This window comes from Orycteropus afer, unplaced genomic scaffold (genome assembly GCF_000298275.1).
Source record: "Orycteropus afer afer isolate SDZICR_OR568_19922 unplaced genomic scaffold, OryAfe1.0 scaffold00075, whole genome shotgun sequence".
In the NCBI taxonomy this organism is placed as follows: Eukaryota; Metazoa; Chordata; class Mammalia; order Tubulidentata; family Orycteropodidae; genus Orycteropus; species Orycteropus afer.
Window position 1 is genome coordinate 2,940,221 of NW_006921662.1, and position 22,498 is coordinate 2,962,718.

Consider the following 22,498-nt stretch of genomic DNA (forward strand, 5'->3'; position numbering starts at 1 on the left):
TGGAAAGTGAATTTGCTCTATAAATCTTCACCCAAATCAAAATAAAATAAAATAAACAGATGCAGTACTGAAGGTGCTCACTTGTCTATGCCTAGAAACTTGAGACAGCTACCTGGCCAACCAACTGGAAGAGATTCATATTTTTGCCCATTCCAAGGAAAGATGATCCAACATAATGTGGAAGTTATCAGCCAGTATCATTAATATCACACGCAAGTATAGTTTTGCTGAATGTAGTTAAATGGTTATAGCAGTGCATGGACAGAGAACTGACAGAAATTCAAGCTAGGTTCTGAAGAGCATGTGGAATGAAGGATATAATTGCTGATGTCAGACGGATCTTGGCTGAAAGCAGAGTATACCAGAAAGATGTTTACCTGTGTTTTCTTGATTATCCAAAAGCATTCAACTGTGTGGACCATAACAAATTATGGACAACATTGAAAAGAATGGGAATTCCAGAACACTTAATTGTGTTCATGAAGATCCTGTATGTAGAGCAAGAGGCAGTTATTCTAAAAGAACAAGGGGAATACTATGTGGTTTAATATCAGAATAGGTGGATGTCGGGGTTGTACTTTTTTACACCATACTTTTTCAATCTGCATGCTGAGCAAATGTTCTGAGAAGCTTGTCTATATGAAGAAGAACATGACATCAGGATTGGAGGAACACTCATTAACAACCTGTAATATGTAGATGACACAAACTTGCTATCCAACAGTGAAGAAGACTTGAAGCACTTACTGATGAAGATCAAAGACTACGGTCTTCATGGATTATACCTCAACATAAAGAAAAAAAAAATCCTCACAACTGGGCCAATAAGCAACACCATGATTAAAGGAAAAAAGGATTGAACTTGTCAAGGATTTCCTTTTACTTGGATCCATCATCAGCACCCAAGGAAAGCAGAGTCAAGAAATGAGACGACACTGCATTTGGCAAATCTGCCACAAAAGACCTCTTTAAAGCAAAGATGTCACTTTGAACACTAAGGTGCTACTGATGCAAGCCATGATATTTTCAATCACTTCACATACATCCAAAAGCTGGACAATAAATAGAGAAGACTGAAAAAGAATGGACACACGTGAATTATGGTATTGGAAAATAATATTGAACATGCATACTTTGGACATTATCAGAAGGGGCCAGTTCTGGAGAAGGACATTGTTCTTCGTAAAGCAGAGGGTCACCAAAAAAGAGGAAGACCCTCAATGAGATGGATTCATACTGTGGCTGCAACAATGAACTCAAACATAGCAACAATTGCAAGGACAGTATAGGACCTGGCAGTGTTTTGTTTCTTCGTACATAGGTTCAATATGAGTTGGAACCAATTTGATGGCACCTAACAACAACAATTATTATTTCCCTTGGTGGAAATCCTCTGGAGTATGTGCAAATTTTACAATAGCAGGTTCAATTTTCAAGTTGATTGACTATGATAAATTCTGCTTATCCGAATTCTCTTGTAGTTACACTTACATAATTATTCTTCTCCTCCACCTCTTTCTTCTCTCTCTCATTATTATTATTATTAAAAAATAATTAATTAATTCAAAAACTAATTAGGGAAGAGTGGAAGAAAAAAGCAGAGAATATTTTTAAAATCAAGCATTTTTTTTCTATGCTTTTCTCAAAGTCCAATTCTGTCTTATTGAAAGAAGCCATAGTAAACTTGAGAATTATGCAGAACTTTCAGCAAGAAATTTGAAAATATTTAAGGGCTCTTGGCATGTGTTGACAGTGACATAATATTTCTGACTGTGAGGTAAAATATAAAATCTTTCAAAATCACTTTAAAATTTTTTCATATTAAATTTTCATCACTTTTCTCTGGTACTGGGAGTCTCCCTATTTAAACACTAAAAGAATTATTCATTTTTTTTTTTTTAAGCTAGTAGATCTTTCTCAGGAGTAGTTATTCTGTAGGATAAGATTGTTTCTGAAGTTAAAATTCTCCTTCCTTGTTTCCCAGGACATCCATTGGGATACCTTTTAAAGGTGAAGTGACTAATCTTTCACCCTTGAAGGGTAATGATCATTACTTAATGAGTGCTGAGTCTGCCTTCCAGTTCCTCAGCCATAAATGTCATCTTGCTACTCTGTCTAAAGCTATTTCAAATTGTCTAGTACATTGCACAGGAAGTTTCCTTGAATTATTGATAAAGCTGCATAATGTGGGGAAGTAGAAAATGGTAACACAGAATTATTACTTGCTCTCATTGTTTCCTCAAGGATATAGCATTTTTACATGTGTTGCACAGAAGGAAGATTACATCACTAAATAGTTCATTTTATAAGAAGTATATTTATGTGGGAACATATAAAGGATATTTAGAAGGGAAATCTTATATTATTCACCACAGTATGTCCCTAGGTAAAGAAACGCCTGTGGCATAATGGTTTAGTACTCAGTTTGAACCCACCAGCAGCTGTGTGGGAGAAAAAACCTGGTGATCTGCTCCCATAAAGATTATAGCCTAGGAAACCCTATAGGGCAGTTCTACTCTGTCACACTGGACTGCTCTGAGCTAGAATCGACTTGACAGCATACAATAATAACACGCCCCCAGCTACTTTATACTTTAGAGGATGTGTTCATCAAATATTGATGGAATAAATAAATAAATAAATTTAAAGGATGACAGATTTAGATATATTAAAATCCAGGTTATCAAGAGCACTAATTCTCAACTCTGATGCTGCAGTTCACTGGGTGCTGCAATCAGATATGTCACAAGTACAGATTTCCAAACTTTATTAGTTCATTGCGACTTTAGTGTCCCAGTGATTCTTTGGCAGAACCCCTGGCCAAAAGAAATACTTAATGGTTCTGTTCATTAAGTAGTTAAGTCCAAATCACTTAATAAGTATTTATGTCCCAATAAACTAGTAGCCATTTGAAAGTAAAAAACCATCATCTCAAAGAACAAATATTATTCTTATTTCATTCTTAATAATCACAACGACTTCCTAATGGGATGAATGCTCCTGTTGGGCACTGTACACGTTTTCAAACCTTGGAATCAGATTGGACACCCGTTCTACACCAGTTTTCTTATACCTGTTTGGAATTTCAACAATCCTCCAAACCCAGCTTTGCAAAGATATGAGGCCATCAAAAAGAATGTACTTCCATCTGATATGGAAACTATGAACTACCTGGAGCTAGTAGTTCATAAAGTGTCTGACAAACATCTAGTGTCACTGTGCTTCCTTTGAATATTTATAATATTCCACACCTGTGAGTCCTGTGGTTTGGACAAATAATGAGTTACTACCAATAGTTGAAGGAATCCTCGTGGTGCAATAGTTAAGTACTCACCTGTTAACTAAAAGGTCTGTGATTTGAACCAGTTGCTCTGTGGGCAAAAAGACTTGGCAATCTGTTCCCGTAAAGATTACAGCCAAGAAAGCCCTATGGAGCAGTTCTACTCTGTCCTATAGGGTCACTGTAAGTCAGAACTGACTCAGTAGCACATGATAACAACAAAAATAGTTATGAAATCTCTGGGTGGTATAAATGGTTAATGTGTTCAGCTGTTAACCAAGAAGTTGGAGTTTTGAGTCCACTCAGAGGCACCTTGGAAGAAAGGCCTGGCAATCTACTTCCCCCAAAACATCACCCATTGAAAACCTGTATAAATACTTACACAGTTCTACTCTGACACATGGAGTCATCATGAGTTGGAATTGCCTTCATGGCAGCTGGTTTGGCTTAACAATAATTATAATACAGAAAGATACCAATTATTTTCTTACAAATAATATTCAACTATTACTCACTTATTGACTTTCTGATATGCTTTTTGAAGTTGTGGGGAAAGTAATGGGTTTAACAGCCAGTAAAGTAGGAATAGTGCATAACTGATGGCCTATGGCTAAGGCACTTGACTGCTAACCAGAAGGCTGGCGGTTCAAACCCACCAGCCACTCCTCGGAAGGAAGATGAGGCAATCTACTTCCGTAGTGATACTGCCTCGGAAACCCAAGGAGGGGTCACTATGAGTTGGGTCCGACTCGACAGCACATAACAATCTAATCTGTACCCTGGCATTGTGGCAATGGCTGTTATTGAGGCATTCTTAAGACAGTGCTTGTGATTATAGGCAAAATTTATATATGCGTGAGTTTCATTATCTAGATATAATCCTTCTACCTATATGATTTTATGTTACATAGATGGATACCACTTCCAGAAGGAAAAATAATGCTGGTCCAGACTGGAACAAAAGTTTGAAACTTTTCTGTTACCCGGGGAGCTTATTAAAAATGAAGATTTTCTGGAACCTCTAGGTTGCTCCCTGATATTCTACAGGCTTGGAGTAGGAGGGTTATATTTTTACAGTCTTTCCAGGTGACTCTAATATAGGCTACATTTTGAGAAACGCTGGTAGAAGGATAGATAAGTTGACAACACCTACATCTCTTTAGCCTCCTGTATTTATGTACATATAACTATAAAGAATCCTGGAGGCATAAAAGTTAAGGGCTCGCTGCTAACCAAAAGGCTGGCAGTTCAAACCCATTCAGCAGCTCCCTGAGAAAAAGACCTGGTGATCTGCTTCCATAAAGATCACAGCTAAGAAAACTCTATGGAGGTCTTCTACTTTGTCACATGGGATGACTGTGAGTCAAAATCACCTTGATGGCACTTAAAAACAACAAAGATATAAGCATACAACTATCACTTGTGTAGCAAAACCAAACAAGTAACAAGACACACGAGTCTCCATGCTTTGTATCTGTGTTATCAATGTGCTGTTGGTGTGTGTATTGTGAGCATACTGAAGGTTCATATGCATACTGCCAATAACCAGAGATGATACTACTAAACCAATACCAGTTGCACAAGCACTTTTTACAGTTTCAATGACAGTGGTGGAGGTTATTGCTGTTGTTATTTTTAGGTGCTGTTGAATGAACTCTGACTCATAAGCGACCCTACATACAACAGAATGAAACACTGCCCAGTCATGCACCATCCTCACAATTATTGCTATACTTGAGCCCATGATTGCAGCCACTGTGTCTATCCATCTTATTGAGTCTTCCCTTTTTTTGCTGACCCTCCACTTTACCAAACATGATTTTCTTCTCCTGGGAATGGTCCCTTCTAACACATGGTCAAAGTAGATGAGACAAAGTTTGGCCATTCTGGCTTCCAAGGAACATTCTGTCTACACTTCTTCTAGGACAGATTTGTTCCTTCTTCTGGCAGTCCATAGTTCTTTCAGTATTCTTTGCCAACACCACAACTCAAAAGAATCAACTCTTCTTTGGTCTTCCTTATTCATTGTCCAGCCTTTACATGAATATGAGGTGATTGGGTGAGGTGCACCTTAGTCTTCAAAGAGACATCTTTGCTCTTCAGCACTTTTAAAAAGGTCTTTTGCAGCAGATTTGCCACGTGAAATATGATGTCTGATTTCTTGACTACTGCTTCCATTAATGTTGATTGTGGATCCAAGTAATAAGAAATCTTTGACAACTTCAATGTTTTGGTGGTTCATAATCATTTTATTGTGAGTTTTATTCTTTTTATACATATATATATCCTCCAGAGTATTTGACATGAAGCTTTAGCCATGCCATAATATGAACACAATCCATATCAATTACCTGGTGGTTTTAACCTATGCTGAACATTAAGATCACCTGGAATGCTTTTTTAAAACTATCAATGTCAAGGACACTCCTCAGACCTATTGAATCAGAATATCTGAAGAAGGAGTCAGGTACAGCATCCACAGGTCATATTGTTGTTGTTGTTGTTGTTGTTATGTGCCATCCAGTCAGACCCGACTCATAGCGACCCCTCCTTGGGTTTCCAAGGCAGTATCACTACGGAAGTAGATTGCCCCATCTTCCGTATGAGGAGTGGCTGGTGGATTTGAACCACCAGCCTTCTGGTTAGCAGTCAAGTGCCTTAGCCACTATGCTACCAGAGCTCCCACAGGTCATATTACCAATGTTTATGTGTTAGAGGTGATTCCAAATTCATGTAAATGCCTACCTCCTCTTCAGTAGGAATGGTTTATTCCTTTCCTCTTGAATGCACCTAACCAATTAAACACACAGCACCCAGACTCTTTAAGCAGAGGCTTACAAAGCTGCTGTGAACACAGAAAGAATAAGTGCTGTATACTGTCTGTCTCCCTTTTCACCTTCTTCTGTGCCAAAGATAAGGAGCCCAGGTGATACAGCGGTTAGAGTGCTTGGCTAACCAAAAGGTCAGTAGTTTGAACTCACCAGCTGCTCCGTGGGAGATAGATGTGGAAATTTGCTTCCGTAAAGATTACAGCCTTAGAAAGGAGATTCTTGTGGCTCAAGGTGTCAGTCTGCCCTGGATGTATATGTCACATGATACAAAACTGGTTGGAACTCCTTAGATTGCAGGGATAAACCGGTAAAACTAAAATCAAGAACTAATGCATAGGCTAGTATAACTGAGAAGTCTAGTGAAATATGACATCAGCCATGGGTGAATCCTGGGTCAGGAATCTGACTGTCCACTTCTCAGTTTTGCTTTACTGTGTGTTGATTGTTCATTTCATTTTCAGGATGGTCCCTCAGATGAGAAGGCCCCCGGGAGCTCTGTGATTACTTTCTATTTCTCAATACTTCCAGCAAAATTCCTGGGCTAGTCTACTGAGCAAGGGAACCAAAAACCAAACCCACTACCATGGAGTAAATTCTGGCTCATTGAGACTGTATAGGACAAAGTAGAACTACCCCATAGTGTTTCTAAGGCTGTAAATCTTTACAGAAGCAGACCGCCTCATCTTTCTTCCGCGGAGCAGTTAGTGGATTTGAACTGCCAACCTTTTGGTTAGCAGCCAAATGCTTTTTAACTATTACACCACCAGAGCACCTTTGAGCAAGCATAGGACTGACAAAAAACAGAACAGAATTTTCAAGTTTCACATTTTGCTTGCCTACACTATACATTATATAAGTGCATATACAACAATAACTCTTTAAAATAACTTAAAAGTTCTGTAATTAAGTAAGCTATCAGTTACACAGGAAATATGACACTGACAGACAAATGTAACAATATAATCCAATTAGGACTGTTTGCAGTTTCCATGGGGTGACATTCTACTCTTCTCTCCCTTCCTTTCAAAGAACAGATTATCCCATAAATCCATAGGTAAATATTGGCTTGCTTTCTCCAGTACTTGAATGGCTTATAAATTTAAAGGTTCTTGACCTTACTTTTAAAGAAGGGCTGTTGTTGTTATGTGCCATCGAGTTGGACCCGACTCATAGTGACCCCTCCATGGGTTTCCGAGGCAGTATCACTACAGAAGTAAATTGCCCCATCTTCCTTCTGAGGAGTGGCTGGTGGGTTTGAACCACCAGCTTTCTGGTTAGTAGTCAAGTGCTTTAGGCACTATGATACCAGAGGAAGGACTGGCACTTCATAAAGTTTTAAAGCATATTTCTGTTTTTCCTCCTAAATTCTCAATCTTTGGACATGACATTGTTTGTTCTTTAAAGTGTTGCTCCAGGTTCTCCCTATTCTGCACACTGTTAACATTAGCATGGGAAAACGGATATGACATAATGATTAAAGAAACAAAATGTCTTCATAATTTGAGTTTTACGAAATGACGAATTCGGTGGCTCAATGCTGGAGGATGTTGGGTTTGTTTATGATTAACTAAGCTTTTTCAAGGAGCCTGGGTGGCACAACAGTTAAGCCCTTGGCTACTAACAGAAACGTTGGTGCTTCAAACCCACTCAAAGGCTCAATGGGAAAAAGATCTGGTGATCTGTAAAGATTATAACCTAGAAAACTCTATAGGGTGTCACACAGGGTCATTATGATTCAGAAATTGACTTGCCAGCACCTAACAACAACACTATCATTCTTACAAAAAGCCCACTTTTAGTATATCTTTGGGTTTAAATGTGGCATGATTCCAAAACTGGTTTTACTTATGTTTTGTATTTCTGAATAGATTGAACATTGACACTATAGATGAGCTGCTGAAGAAATAATTATTGACATTTTTAAAGTGCACTTGTCATTAGATAGAACAGCTGAAAAATGAAAAGATCTGAAAGATGAGTATTTTAAGAAATAGTTATATATGAACAAAGAAGGCTAGAAAGATGAAAACAGTACTAAATGTGACTTTTTTGTTTTTTTCCCTTTCCAGGAAATATGCAATTGTTTTAAATTCTCAGACATGAGGGTATTTGGTGTATCCTAAGATTGAAGGACACATTGCTTTGGTAATGTAATGATTAAACCCAGTTGTTAACTGAAAGGTTGGAGGTTCGAACCCATCCAGACGCCCAGAGGCTCTGTGGGAGAAACACTGGTGATCTGCTTCTGTAAAGACTACAGCCTAGTACACCCTATGGGGCAGTTCTACTTTGTCACAGGGGTCACTATGAACTGAAAGGGACCCCATGACACCTGACAACAAGGTTAAAGTGAGGAGCGGAGATAAGGAACTGAATGTTTCACAAGTAGTAGACAGAGAGAGAATAAGGAAATTAGGCAGGACTCTCCCAGTTTCCATTTTGCTTTGTGAAATCATAGGATATCTGTAACATCCCCTTTCAAGGGGGGACACACAAATACAAAATATTCCAAAGAAACCTGTACTTTTTAAAAGGAGCTTTTGGAATTTGCTGACTGCAGCTGTTAGCAAGATACTTGAGGGGTGCTGCTGAACAGTCGAGGTGACTGAAATGCCACCATTGTTGAGAGAAGTGTGTCCTGTGAAATGGCTTCACAGTTTGGCTCCACATCAAACATGGGATGTTCAAAAGCGGGAAAAGGGAAATAATTTCTGGAACAGATTTCCTTCATTGCTTTCACTATTGTCTACTGCATATTGGTCCTCTGGTTTTTATTATTAGGGAAGAAATATAAATGACACTGGATTCTGTTGACTAAGGATGTTGTTCTTGTAGTTGTTATGTGCTGTCTAGTCAGACCCGACTCAGTGACTGCTCCTTGGGTTTCTGACACAGTATCACTACAGAAGTAGACATCACAATATAAATTTCCAATTACACTGTTTCTTTTCTGTTTTACAATTAATACATTATGTTTCCTGATAATAAGAAAATATTGTGTATTGAAACATTTTTTCTGTTTTATAACTACTACAAAACTAGTTGGGAAAAAGCACCATCAGAAAGCCACTATTTTTAACCATGAACTGTATTCTCAAAATACCATACCTAGATAATTAGGACATAGCAGTGTTGTCTGTCTGTGATTCTGAATTCTAGGGATTTGATATGAAGTTAAAATCTAAGCCAATTTTATACTGTTTTAATGGGAAGTTCATCTGCACGATCTGTTAACAATTAAATGCAAGGGACCATTAAAGTGGAAGAAGTAACTTTTTAGTATATTTCATAAGTGTTTTCAAAGCAAGATAAAGATTCATTTTCCAACAGTGCACAGTGACCACAGGCAGAACTGGAGAAAAGTGATCTCGCTGAGGTTGTCTGCAGTCTGCCTTTTGACTTCCTTCTCTTGGCCCAGTTTAGTCCAGACATTTCAACAGCTTGACTAAGCCTCATCACTAGTTAGCTGCCAAGCTCAGTGGCTGCCAACATCACTTGCAGCTTTTTAAATACACCTGTTGCCAGCACTATGTTTGAATCAGAGCTGTGAACCGGTTCATTCTGGTTTGCCCTCCTGCTGAGAATTTGCATTTCTACCCAAGATACACTGACTCAGAATTTATATTTTAACAAGATCTCCAGGTAATTCTTCGAGATTCCCAGGTGATTCTTATGTATACTTGGGAATCTTGCTAAAATTTAGATCTGATTCAGTGTACCTGGGGTGGAAATGCAATTTTCATCAGGGGGCTGACCTGAAATGAACTGGTTCTAAGCTCTGGTTTGAATCAAGGAGGCTAGGATCTCTTTCAAAGGGGAATTAAGATTACTTACTTCATCACCCTTCTTGAGGAAAACATTTTTTTTTTTTCCTAAGAAGTTTCTCTCTGTGCTGAAATTACATTTATAATGAACCTGGTGTGTAACATCTGGTCTGTGTTAGCCTACACAGAAAAAATAGTTTTGGTAATCTAATTTTTATTTTCAATTGTGTGGGGACAATCTAGCTATATGAATAACAAAATATGAAGACTTGGTATAAACAAACAGGTTTTAAATGTAATAAATAACATTTACAACAAAGTTAAACTGATAATTAATGGTATGTGCTACATGGTAATTAGCTGTAAATAGTAAGTAGTTCATATAAAGAACAGTAATTAATGCATTTCATAGAGCCAAACAAGCATTTTTGAGTGTTCCTGATGGGGAGATGAGTAGACGCACTAACCAAAGGGCACAGTAGGCAAATCCCACCTTCACTGCTGGGTCATTAAGGATTGGCTTGAATCCAATCCCCACAGTTTGGAAATAGATCTGGTCCTCACCTTCTCACTTCTCCATCCTTGGTGCTAGCTGCTCACGAGGCACATTTTTTCTCCAACCCTAGCTACCCAGAGCTGGATCAGAGCTCACATATTAGAAGGACATCTTCTTTCAGACTGCTAAATAGGCAGATGCTAACCTCTGCTGGTTCTCACTGTCCTGTGGGTTTGTTAATTGGTGGGGACAACTCACAGAATCTCATGGAGAGTACTCTTCAGGTACAACTTTATTACAACCAGAAAGAATACAGATGAAGAGACACAGAGGGTGAAGTATAGGAGAGGTTACAGCATAGAACTTCCATGTCTGAAGGAGGGATGTGCTACCTTCTCTCTTGCATGATCATCAACCAGGAAGCCCCATCTGAGCCTTAGGGCTCAGGGATCTTATCAGCCTCACCTGTGGGGGAGGACAGGCTCAATGCTGGTCAGCTATTCATGAGCTTCTGTGATCTACCACATAGGTGATAAAAAGTTACAAAGACAAAGTACAGGGTTTCAGTTCTAACAGTTTTCCCAAACTTTGAAACACTGTACTACAGGTTGGGCAATCCTACTTCCGTAGTGATACTGCCTCAGAAACCCAAGGAGGGGTCGCTATGAGTCGGGGCCGACTCGACGGCACATAACAACAACAACTATATAGGTGTAGCTTTGTAATCCTTTAAGATGAAGACAGGACAATAGATGAGTTCAACACTTTGGGCATCATTTGGCTACTGACAGGATAATGCATAGACAAAGTCTTTGAGGCCACTAGTGGTTCATGAGCTCATTTTGATCCATATGCCTGTCCGTCAGTGTTCATTAGTTATGTGAATTTTGCTTATAACAGTGAAATATTTGGTCTAGGTGAATCTGTAGTTTATTCAAACTGGACTTATTGGTATCTATCTTTTCTAAAAGGTAATACAAAAGATAGTAGGAAAAAAAGGAAAATCCTTAACCATGCCTCTGGTCTCAGATAGAAATATCTTCACCTTGGTATATCTGGTTATTTTACCTGCAGTGTGTCATGGATTGAATTATGTGCCCCTAAAATTTGTGTCAACTTGGCTGGGCCATGATTCTCAGTGGTTTAGAAGTTATGTAATCTGGCAGATATGTAATGATACCCCATGATATGATTTGATGCAATAAGCTGATCAAGTGTGGAAGGATTAAGATAAAGAGTATGTTGCAACACCTTTAGTCCCATCATAACCCTAATCCATTGTAAGGGGAGCTTCCTTGGGGTATGGGCTGCAAGACTGTTTATTTTACAAGAGATGAAAGGAGAGAAAAAGAAACAGAGAAGGGGGATCTACTACCACCAAGAAAGAAGAGCCAGGGGCTAAGTGCATTCTTTGGACCCAGAGTCCTTGCACTGGGATCCTCCTATAAACAAGACACAGAGAAAGTCTTCCTAGAGCTGGCACTCTGAACTTGGACTTCTAGCCTCCTAAACTGAAATAATAAATTTCTGTTTGTTAAAGCTATCCACATGTGGTATTTCTGTTATAGTAGCACTAGAGAACTAAGACAGAGTGCTTGTGTATAACTCAATTGACACTGTACCTATCTGACTGATTTGATTTGGTGTAACCTGATAGAACAATCTGGTTCTAATGTCAATTTTATTGGTGTCATCCTTGCCTCCTTTCTTACCTCACATCTAACCTAGATACAAATCTTGTTGGCTTTATCTTAGAAATATATTTGGAATCTGACCATTCCTCCATTGTTACTGTTGTTGTTATGTGCCGAGTTGGACTCAACTCATAGTGACCCCACCTTGGGTTTCCGAGGCAGTATCACTATGGAAGTAGATTGCTCAACCTCCTTCCAAGGAGTGGCTGGTAGGTCTAAATCACCAGCCTTCTGGTTAGCAGTCAAGTGCCCTAGGCACTACTCTACCAGAGCTCCCCTATTGCTGCTACTACTATGGTCTAAGTCATCAACATCTTTTACCTGAACCATTACAAGCTACCAGTTGCTGTCCAGTCAATTCTACCCCCTGTGTGTCAGAACAGAACTGTGCTCCAAATGGTGTTCCATGGCTGGTTTTTTGGAAGTAGATCACAGACCTTTCTTCTGAAGAACCTTTGGGTGGATTCAGATCTCCAACATTTTGGTTAGCAGCCAAGAATGCTAACCATTTGTGCCATCCAGGACCACTGTAATAGTTTCTTAGCTGGTCTAGCTGCTCCTACCCTGTGGTCTAGTTTCCACAGAGCAGTCTGAGTTTTCCTTTAAAAAACCAAGTCAGATTTGGTCAGAACCTCCAATAGTGCTCCACTGCAATCAGAATAAATGCTAAAAATTACAAAGTTCTATATCTGCTACTCCCCTTCTGACCGCATATTCTACTGCCCTCCTCTTGCTCACTGTGTTCTATCTATACTGTTCAAACCTGCCATCCAGCTTCTATCTCAGGATCTTAGCACTTGCTATTTCTTCCTTGTAAAATGCCATACCCTTGGACGGCATACATGGCTCATTTTCTCACTTCCTTCAGGTCCTGCTCAAATGTCAGTGAGACCTTCCCAGATAAACATATTTAAAATAGCAACCTCCCTCCCCATTTACTTACTCTGCTATATTTTTCTATGAATCACCATCTTAAATAGTATGTACTTATTAGCTCTTTCCCAGTTAAGTATAAGCTCCATGGGAGCAAGGATTTTGTGTCTTGTTGAATATTTCTATCACCTCAGAACAGTGCCTAGCACACAGTACATATTTACCAAGTACTTGTTGAGCAACTTTGAATCATTCTTTCTGAAAAAGAACTTTGCAAATCTTTAGTTCATAGCGTCAGCCTTTTAAATATTTGCGCTATCACCTACTCTTCCTGACTCTAATCCCTTGATTGTTGTTGTTGTTTGCCATCGAGTCGGCCCCGACTCATAGCGACCCCTCCTTGGGTTTCCTTGATAGGGAAGCCAAACCAGTGAAACTAGCGAAAGACTTAGATATAAGGAGTACTTCTTATATGCCAGGCTCTGTGCTTAAGCGCTTTGCTTTACCTCATTTAATTCTAACCACAGTCCTATGAGATAAGTATTATTACTGTTCTCTTTTTACAGACAAAGGTACTGAGACTTGGAGAGGTTAAATTACTTGCCGCCAGGTCACGCAGTTAATAAATCACTGAACTGAGATTTCAAACCAAGTGTGGCTGACTCCATACTGCCTCCTAGTTGTCTCCTCTTGTAGTATATGTCGGATTATTGAAGTCTTGAAGTCATTGGATTCAAAGTAATCTTTTTGCAGCTGTGTACTACGATGGGGGGGGGGCATACATCAAAGACTTCCGGTACTATACGAGGCAGTTCACCTTTCGGATATGCCCTAAAAGCCACTGTGCTCTAGGTTGAGACTCTTCTGTTAATACAAGGTTGTTGGCTTAGCCAGATTTAGGAAAACGCCTCATTCCTCCATATTCCTGCATACACTTTAAGCACCGAAGTGGTTTAAATCACCAGGTCAAAGAGGATAGGATCAAAATGCTGTGATCCAGAAGAAACTGGAGTCACCGATTTGTTTCACTACTTGCAAATGGGGCATTTAAATATAAACGCAAGAAAAATAAGTTCTTAAAACGGATCGGTGGGAAGTTGGGCCGAAGCAGAAGACGATTAAGGTACCAAAACGACTATCCCACACCACACTAAGTCGGGTAACAGGAAACGATATGCCAAAAGGGAGTCCTCCAGAGGTGCTCAGCCCAAGCCGGGAAAGTTGCGGAGGCTTTTCTGGCCCTCAAACCCTCCCTGCGGAGCTAGCCCGAGGCCGCGGCGCAGCGGTCAGCCCGGCCCAGCAGAACCCGGCGCGGGGAGGGGCCGTCGCCCGCCCCGCCCCCTCCTCGGGGATGCCGGGATGTTTACACTCCTGACAGCGGCGGCCGCTGGAGGAGGAGCGGGAGTCGAGGGAGGATGGGCCGCCGCTAGGTTCGCACTCTGGACGCGCCTCGGCGAGCGCAGGGTGGGTGCCCGCGCCTGCAGCGTCCGCGGGGGCGGCGCGGCGGGAGGTGGCCGATCGGCTCCGGGCTTTGCAGTCACAGCCCCCGGCCCAGCGTGCCTCTCCGCGGCGGTGCCTGGCCGAGCCGCCCGCCTGCCCCGGGTTCCTCGCGGGAGGGAGAACGGAAAACTCCTAACTTCCTGGTGAGTTGCTGCCCTGGCGTTCCGGTCTGGCGATCCTGGCCGTGTAGGGCTGCCTGTGAGAGCCGGGCGGGGAGAAAGCGGTCAGTACTGCGCGGGGCGGCCTCCAGCATACCCCCGCCCTGGGGGAGGTGGGGTGGGGCGCGCTGCGCTCGAGCCGGGTGAGGGTTTCAGTCTTGCTGGTTGGCAGTGATGGGAACGAGCGGCAGGAACGTCTTGCGTGCCACAGGCTCTGACTCCTCGAGGCCACCTTAGGCGCCGCGGTAACTAAGAAACTCTGCGGCTAACGCGACGGCGGCAACAGGTCTTTGGTTTCAGGACCCAAGGAACTTAGGCGAAGTCCCGCCTCCTGCCTCTGGGCGGGTATTCATTGGCGACTCAGGTTATTTATCCCTCACGGATTGGTTAGGTCCTGCTGTCAGGATTCGGCAGCAGCCCTACTCAGAAAACTGAAGTTCACTGTTGGGAGGGTATGGATGGTGGAAGCCGTGCTGTTAGGGAAGAATCTAAAGTGGCTTGAGAAATAAGTGTGTGTGTGTGTGTGTGTGTGTGTGTGTGTGTATGTTGATAAATCGGTGGGAGAATGAGTTTTACAGAGACTCGACCAGGATTAGGAAGTGTCAGAGGAATTGCGAGGCAGTAGCGAACCTAAGTGGGGATGGTGGCAATGGAAAAGATAGAATTGAGGCCAAAGCCAGAGGAATGAATGAGAGCCCAAAGGAGAAAAGTGAGAACCACATTGCCTGGGACAGTGTTAGGAAATGAAAACAACCTAAAGTAGTCGCGGTGTGGTTGGAAGAGCTGTGGTCTCCTTCCTTTATACTGTAGGCCTTGCATGAAGATTTAGCAAACGCACGAATCATGTTCTTGCACCGCTGCAGCCCTTTTTAGGGATAAATACTAAGAATATACTTACTTTACCTTAAGATATGCTTCCTTCCTTGAGTAATCTGGTGATTGAACTGAAAATCAGAATTGTACTACAGAAATGAAATGATTTTCCTTCTTTGAGACGACTGATCTTAAAACATCCAGGTTCCAGGTTCCAGTTGAAAACATCAAGTGCCCATAGTTTGTAGAGCATTTTGGACCTATCATAATTAGAACCAGTTTCTAATTCCTCATTCAAGGAATTTGCAGTTTCAAGGAGCATTTTTACATTCCCTGCAGACGACAGCAATGTGTCTTGTCAGGTTGCATTATGGAGTACATTATGTAATCTGTGTTATAAATCTGTTCTATTCAGGACCGTGTGCTCTTGGTGTGATGGGAAAAGTACTTGCACTCAAAAAAGGTGACGGTATGTTTGAACAACCGAATACACACTGAAAAAGTTGAATAGTAAAACAGATACTATTAACCCTGTAATGCTTTGTGACAATTCTTGCTGACTGGGTGTTTAGTATTCTTGGCTGTAACACTTGGTGAAAGACAATGCATTGGAAACGGTTAACATAAAATTTCAGCAGTTATTTCATTTCCAGAGGACTGAAACCGCCACTACCCTTGGGGAGATGCAGTCCACAGCTTGCTTCGCTCTTAAAACTGCAGCATCCTTTAATTTGGCCCTGGACTAGGAACTTGTTGGGGAAGGGGAGAGATATTGAAGCTTTGAAAAAGCTTTTCCTCTTGGGAGAGTCAAAGCGGTAAAAACTGTATGGGGCGTTGAGAGGATAACTTGTAAAAAGACCAAGGAAGGTCTTGGGGAGACCGATTGGTTTCTCGCGGTGGGGAAACCCAGGGACCCTTCCGGAGGTTGCCGCACTGAGATTCGGTTCTTTATGGAAATGCCCCGCCCGCTGTCGCAATGACGGCTTCCTCAGCCAATGTGCCGCGAGGACACCGTGGTTCCCGGCCCCGGAGGGAGGGTACTTCCTACCCCAGCCTTAGACAGCGAGAGGGAAAGAAAGTTCCTCCTCTTAGGCTGTCTGTAGGTGGAGGGGGCGGGCGCCCGGGTTAGCTGTAGGCTTGTGAAATAAAAGAAGTGGGGGTCGAGCTCCAGGTTCCTTTGATCCCTCGTGTAAGTCGTGTATCTTGATTCATCTGTATCTTGAACTGCACCTTTATAGCTGATAAAGAAACGAAGGTAGTCCATGAAGCGCTGATTATAGATTCCGTATGGTTATTCGGAGGAGTTCTGGTAGCATAATGCCTAAGGCACTTGTCTGCTAACCAGGAGGCTGGCGGTTCAAACCCACCAGCCACTCTTCAGAATGAAGATGGAGCAATCTACTTCCGTAGTGATACGTTTGCCTCGGAAACCCGAGGAAGGATCACTATGAGTCGGTCCGACTCCACGGCACATAACAACAATATGGTTATTCGGGAGTTTACTCAGAAATTATTTGAAAATGAAAACCAAGAAATGCTAGGATCTAAATTGCTAAGCGCATCACAGTTACATGGGAATCTTTTTATGTTAAAAATCCTATCATTTTTGAAAGTAAAGACTGTAACTGTTTCCAGGAGTGCGAACAGTCTCCTTTTACAACTCGCACTACTATTCAGGCTTATTTATTTAGATAATACTTGCAGCACTCTCCATTCCTTTTCCCTCTTACACATTTTCCTGGCTGGACAATTTCAAGACCTCTTTTCCAGCCCAGCAAAACAGCACTTAACTCCAAGAATGAGGAAAGCACGTCTGGTATGATTGTAGCGTACTAGTGGAGGAGGGGAGATTTGAGGCCAGTAAAATTAACAAACCTTGATTAATAAATTAAAAATCACTATGTCCTTTTAAATGACCATGTGTGCAGTTACAGTTTGTGTGAGAAATATTTAACCTTACACCTTTTTCTTCAGACCTCATCTTTCTGATGGTTGCAGTTGACAATTTTGGGCTCTGATTTATTGCAAATATTTTAAGTACTCTTCTTAAATATTGTGCATATGCTGAAATATAAATTTCTTAATTTAAATATGTGGTCAGAGATATCATTCGAAGCTTTTACAGAATTTCTAGAACCAGGCACTGTTCTTGTAGGAACTGTCTAATGTTTTTAAATGTATTTCTATAGCAGTACTACTATTTAGAAGTATAATAAATGGACCAATTCGGTACATCTGAAGAGAGAGAATAATGATTCTTTAATGCATTTGTGAAAAAGAAATTGCTTATTCAAATAAATAGTTGCAAAATTCATTTCAGATTTTGTTTGTTTTGATTTTTTTCTTTTGTAACATAGGCTTTGGTATTTGAAAAATGTATATTGCAGTTGCAGCTTCACAAAGCAGCACTGCATACACATTACTAGTTTCATCCAAATGAAAGTACCTGTTTCTTCAAATATCTGCTTGAGAGTTATGTGGGTTGGTTTAAATTTGATATATTAGAGGTGCTTTAGCTTTCTTATTGCCCTTGAGTCGATTCCGACTCATAGCTACCCTATAGGACAGAGTAGAACTGCCTGGTAGAGTTTCCAAAGCTGAAGTCTTTACAAAGCTGACAGCCTGTATCTTTCTCCAGTGGAGAGACTCCTGGCTTCCAACTGGATCTTTTTGTTAGCTGCCAAGTGCTTAACCACTGAGCCTCTGGGGCTCCCCCTATTTCAGCATACCATATTTAAAACCCAGTAGCAAACCTGGTATAGTACTTGAGGTTGTCTTATAAATGGCATTATTGATTGCTCTGAGTTGCTTTATTAGCAATTATTTTATCAGCATGTCTATAAATCTATAGCAAGATGTTTTAAAAAGCATATTTTAAAATACTTTTGAGAATGTTTCAATTTAATAATTTCTCCTCATTTTTATGTGGTTGTATGAATGTCATCAAATATATTACTTTGCAGATTATAGTGATGGTTCAGAATTTTTTTTAACTTAGAACAAAACTAATGTGGAACTTCAAGGTTCCAGCTTTGCAAATCCTGTGAAGCTTTTCTACTCTGCACATAATGGGGTTGCCATGAATCGGAGGTGACTTGATGGCAGTTGACAACAAAAAACCATTCCGTCTTAGAGTTATAAAAATTCTAAACTTTTGATTATTATTATTTTTTTGATAATTAATAGTTTGATTATCTCTTTGTATTACATACCTTCACAAAATACTTTTTGTTCGTAAGAAAACAAAGCAGAGGATGCATTTAATGGTGTTTGAGGACCTTGGGAATGAGGACAGATGTTTATGAACTATTACTTAATTTTTCTGAGCAGAATAACGTTTTTTGTTACTTAACCTTTGTAAAAAAAATAAAAGCTCTACCATAATATTTATGTAGTGAGCTTATGTAAGAAGCTGGCTTGTAGTAATAGCTAGCTAGATTGTTGATCAGAAGAGTATACAATTGAATAAAATTTAAGTGGTTTATAAAAATTTAGAAATAAATGTTTCCTTTTACTTAATGGAAATAGTCCTTTATGTTCATCTTGCCACTGGTCTTTTGTCGATAGTAAGTATAAGGAATTAGTTAAGGACTACTTTTCACCTGGGGTTGCTTTTGTATGGAACAGGGGTTCACAGAGTTTTTCTTTAAAGGGCCAGGTAGTATTTCAGGTTTTGTGAGCCACATAGTTTCTGTTACAACTACTGCCATCGTAGCTGTAGATAATAGGTGAACAAATGGCCATGGATGTAATCCAGTAGAACTTTGTCTATACCCTTAGGCTGTATGTAGGTCCACTCCTGAATAGAAGATAATACTAAAGGTATAAACATGATCGTAACCCCAAAACCATTTTTGTCGAGTTGATTCCAACTCATAATGACCCTATAGGACATGTAGAACTGCCCCATAGGATTTCTAAGGCTGTAAATCTTTATGGAAGCACACTAACATGTCCTTCTCCCACAGGGCATCTGGTGGGTTTGAAATGTGGACCTTTTGGTTCGCAGCTGAAGGCTTTCACCACTCTACCACCAGAACTCATTAAATATGGTTCTAGGCCTTTCATACTTGGGTTGACATGGATTATCCGCAGCAGTGTTTCATAACCTCTTTGCTCCTTAGAGCCTTCTGACAGTCTCTTGATTTCATCAGACCTTCACTAAGCACTTCGGAATGATGCCTAATCATGTATTCTAAAACTTCCTGATTCATTTCAGAGGGTTTGTAAACATCTGACCCTCTTCTAGGGTTATCCACCACTGTTTTGCCCCTCTCACCTATCTTGGGACAGTTAATATATGTGCACTTTTTTCCAGCTTCCTCCTTCTTAACCAAGATGGAATCTGATGTCCATCATTTGGTTGACTAAAAACATTTTAATATGAATGTGTTTTGGTGTGTTTCTTTAACTACTAGTTTTCATATTAAGCCTAATGGAATGACCACCTTTATCTCCTTTAGAGGAAATTTTTGGTATGAGCAAGCCAGATTTTTTTTTTTTTTTTAAATTGACACAGTCTTTTGAAAAATACTGGAAAGGCCTGCATTTGAGGAGAGGGCCTACAGGCAGAGTGTGTGTGACAGGGGTGGGTGGGGGCATACCTGGAACCTTTGCTGTCAGAGAGTTAGCTGTAGTTTGATCTGGGTGCAGTACAGGGAAGCTGTAGAGTGGAATAGAAAATGCAACAGCTTTGAAATTCCACAGTATAACTATCTAGGCCAACTCAGGAGTGGGTTCTGGGTGTGCGAGGATATTAACCCCACAGCCCTTGGGGCAGTTGGAGGGGTCTAGAGTATCTCAGAGCTTCCCAGGGGTCAGTTGCTGACAGCTGCAAGTAGTCTCCTTGCTTTATCTGGCCATATTGCACAAATATTATTTTGTGTGTGTACCATCATGTGAAAAAGATTAGGTGCAAAGCCCCATGACATTGGTTGAGTTTCGTAATCTGTTTGGACCATAGTTTTTCCAGCTAAGAAGAGATTGCTTTGAGGAGTAAATGAAAACATCTTTGTGCATGCTTGGTCCTAGACTCAGTAAGTGTTAGTTTCATTTCACCTGTTTCTCTATTCTTAGGGCCTTTGGGCTTGAGAACACATCTCCTGTTATCAGTTTCTTGTGATGACAGGTCCTATGGCCCACTGTGCCTTGGCCCAGCTTTGTCTGAACAGGTCCGTTCCAAAGCTTTCCTGCTATTTCTACTTTTTCTGTTTAATTTTTATTCCTTTTCTTGCCTAGTGACTTCCATAATTATAATTTAATGGTTCCCACATGAGTTACTGTTTTTATGTTTTTTTTTTTTTTTTTTTTGAAGAGAGTGGGGTCAAGGCAGATAGGAAAAAACCATAAGAAGCTTGAGGTTTTTTCCCAGGAACATAAAAAATGGAGGTTTTACAAAGATTCGTAAATACTACGCAAAAATGACAAAATTAAAAAATATTTTTTCTAGCTTGCTTGCATTTCTTATTTTGAAATTGTTGTACTGTCTTTCCCATATTCTCATATTTAGCTAGGTAAGTTACTATCATTTTGTTATGGTTATAACCATAACAAGCCTAGACTGTTGGCTCAAAAAAAAAAAAAAACAACCAAACTCACTGCTGTTGTGTCAGTTTGACTCGTAGTGACCCCTCCTTGGGTTTCTGAGGTGGTATCTCTATGGAAGTAGATTTCCCAGTCTTCCTTCTGAGGAGTGGCTGGTGGGTTTGAACCGCCAACCTTCTGGTTAGCAGTCAAATGCCTTAGGCACTATGCCACCAGAGCTCTATTACATTATAATTGGGAAAATTGAATAGATAAGCTTTTGAAAAATTTTAATTGAAAATCTTCCATTGTCTGATATCTAATTGCTGGATTTGTTAGTAAACTAATGTGGTACATTTGCATGCTGTCGTAAAGGCGCCAAGAACTGGACAGTAGGTCATTTATTTTAGTCAAATAGCGTATCCCTATTCTAAAGAGTTTATCTTTAGGCATTATTTACTATTCAGCAAGTACCGGTGAATTGAAAAACTATTTTCCAAGAAGAATGATTAAGAACACATTGGTTTTATGAAAAGAAATAGATGTTTTATTCTCATTTATTATGACAACCTAAAAGTTCACTTTGTTTTCTTCACGGACTTTGGTGTTAGAACACATTTAAAATCACTGTCATGCCAGGTGTGCTAGTCAGTGAAAATTGGAGTTTCTCTTTATATAACATCTAAAATTATTGAAGTTTTAATGAACTTTCTATATTTGATAAATGTTTTTATTGTTGAATGGCATATTGTTTTCAACCCAGCTTTGTTATTTTATGACTTGACTTTGAGTGTTTAAAATATCAGCTGTTAATAGTTAAAGATTGCTTTTTATTATATGGTCTTCCCATTTACATCTCTGGTAAACTCTTATACTTAAATTAAAAGCAAATAATATTCATTTCCTTTCAGATTCTTAAGGAGTTCTGGTGGTGTAGTGGTTAAGACAGTTGGCTGCTAACCAAAAGGTCAGCAGTTCAAAACCACTAGCAGCTCTGTGGAAGAAAGATGAAGTAGTCTGTTTCTATTAAGATTTACAGCCTTGGAAATCCAGTGGGTTTGACTTTAATTTGATGGCAGTGAGCTTGTTCGCTCTCCCCATCCCCACCAGATTGCTTACCATACAAATGATTGAAAAAAAAAAAAAAAAAAAGATTTCCAGATTTCTGATCTTTTTGATTTTAACAGCAGATTTTAAGATTGTGCAGCCTAAGAGAAGGAACCTACGTTATCCTGTATATGTATAATTTGCAGTTGGTATTCTATTGCTACCACAAAACAGCTGTCCCAAAATCAAGTTTTCCATTGTTCATTATCATCCTGTAGTTTCCCTTAGCTGTCCTAATCTCCAGCTTTTGAAATGCTGCTTTAAATACATAGTTCACTAAATCAAATATGTTGAGAATAAAACTTATAAATTGCCTAAACCAGCCTTTTCATTTGATGTGAGAATAAACTGAAGCCCAGGAATGTAGACTTGGTTATATGTGTCCCACTAGATTAGCATAGTGCCTAAGGCACTTGACTGCTAACCAGGAGGCTGGCGGTTCAAACCCACCAGCCACTC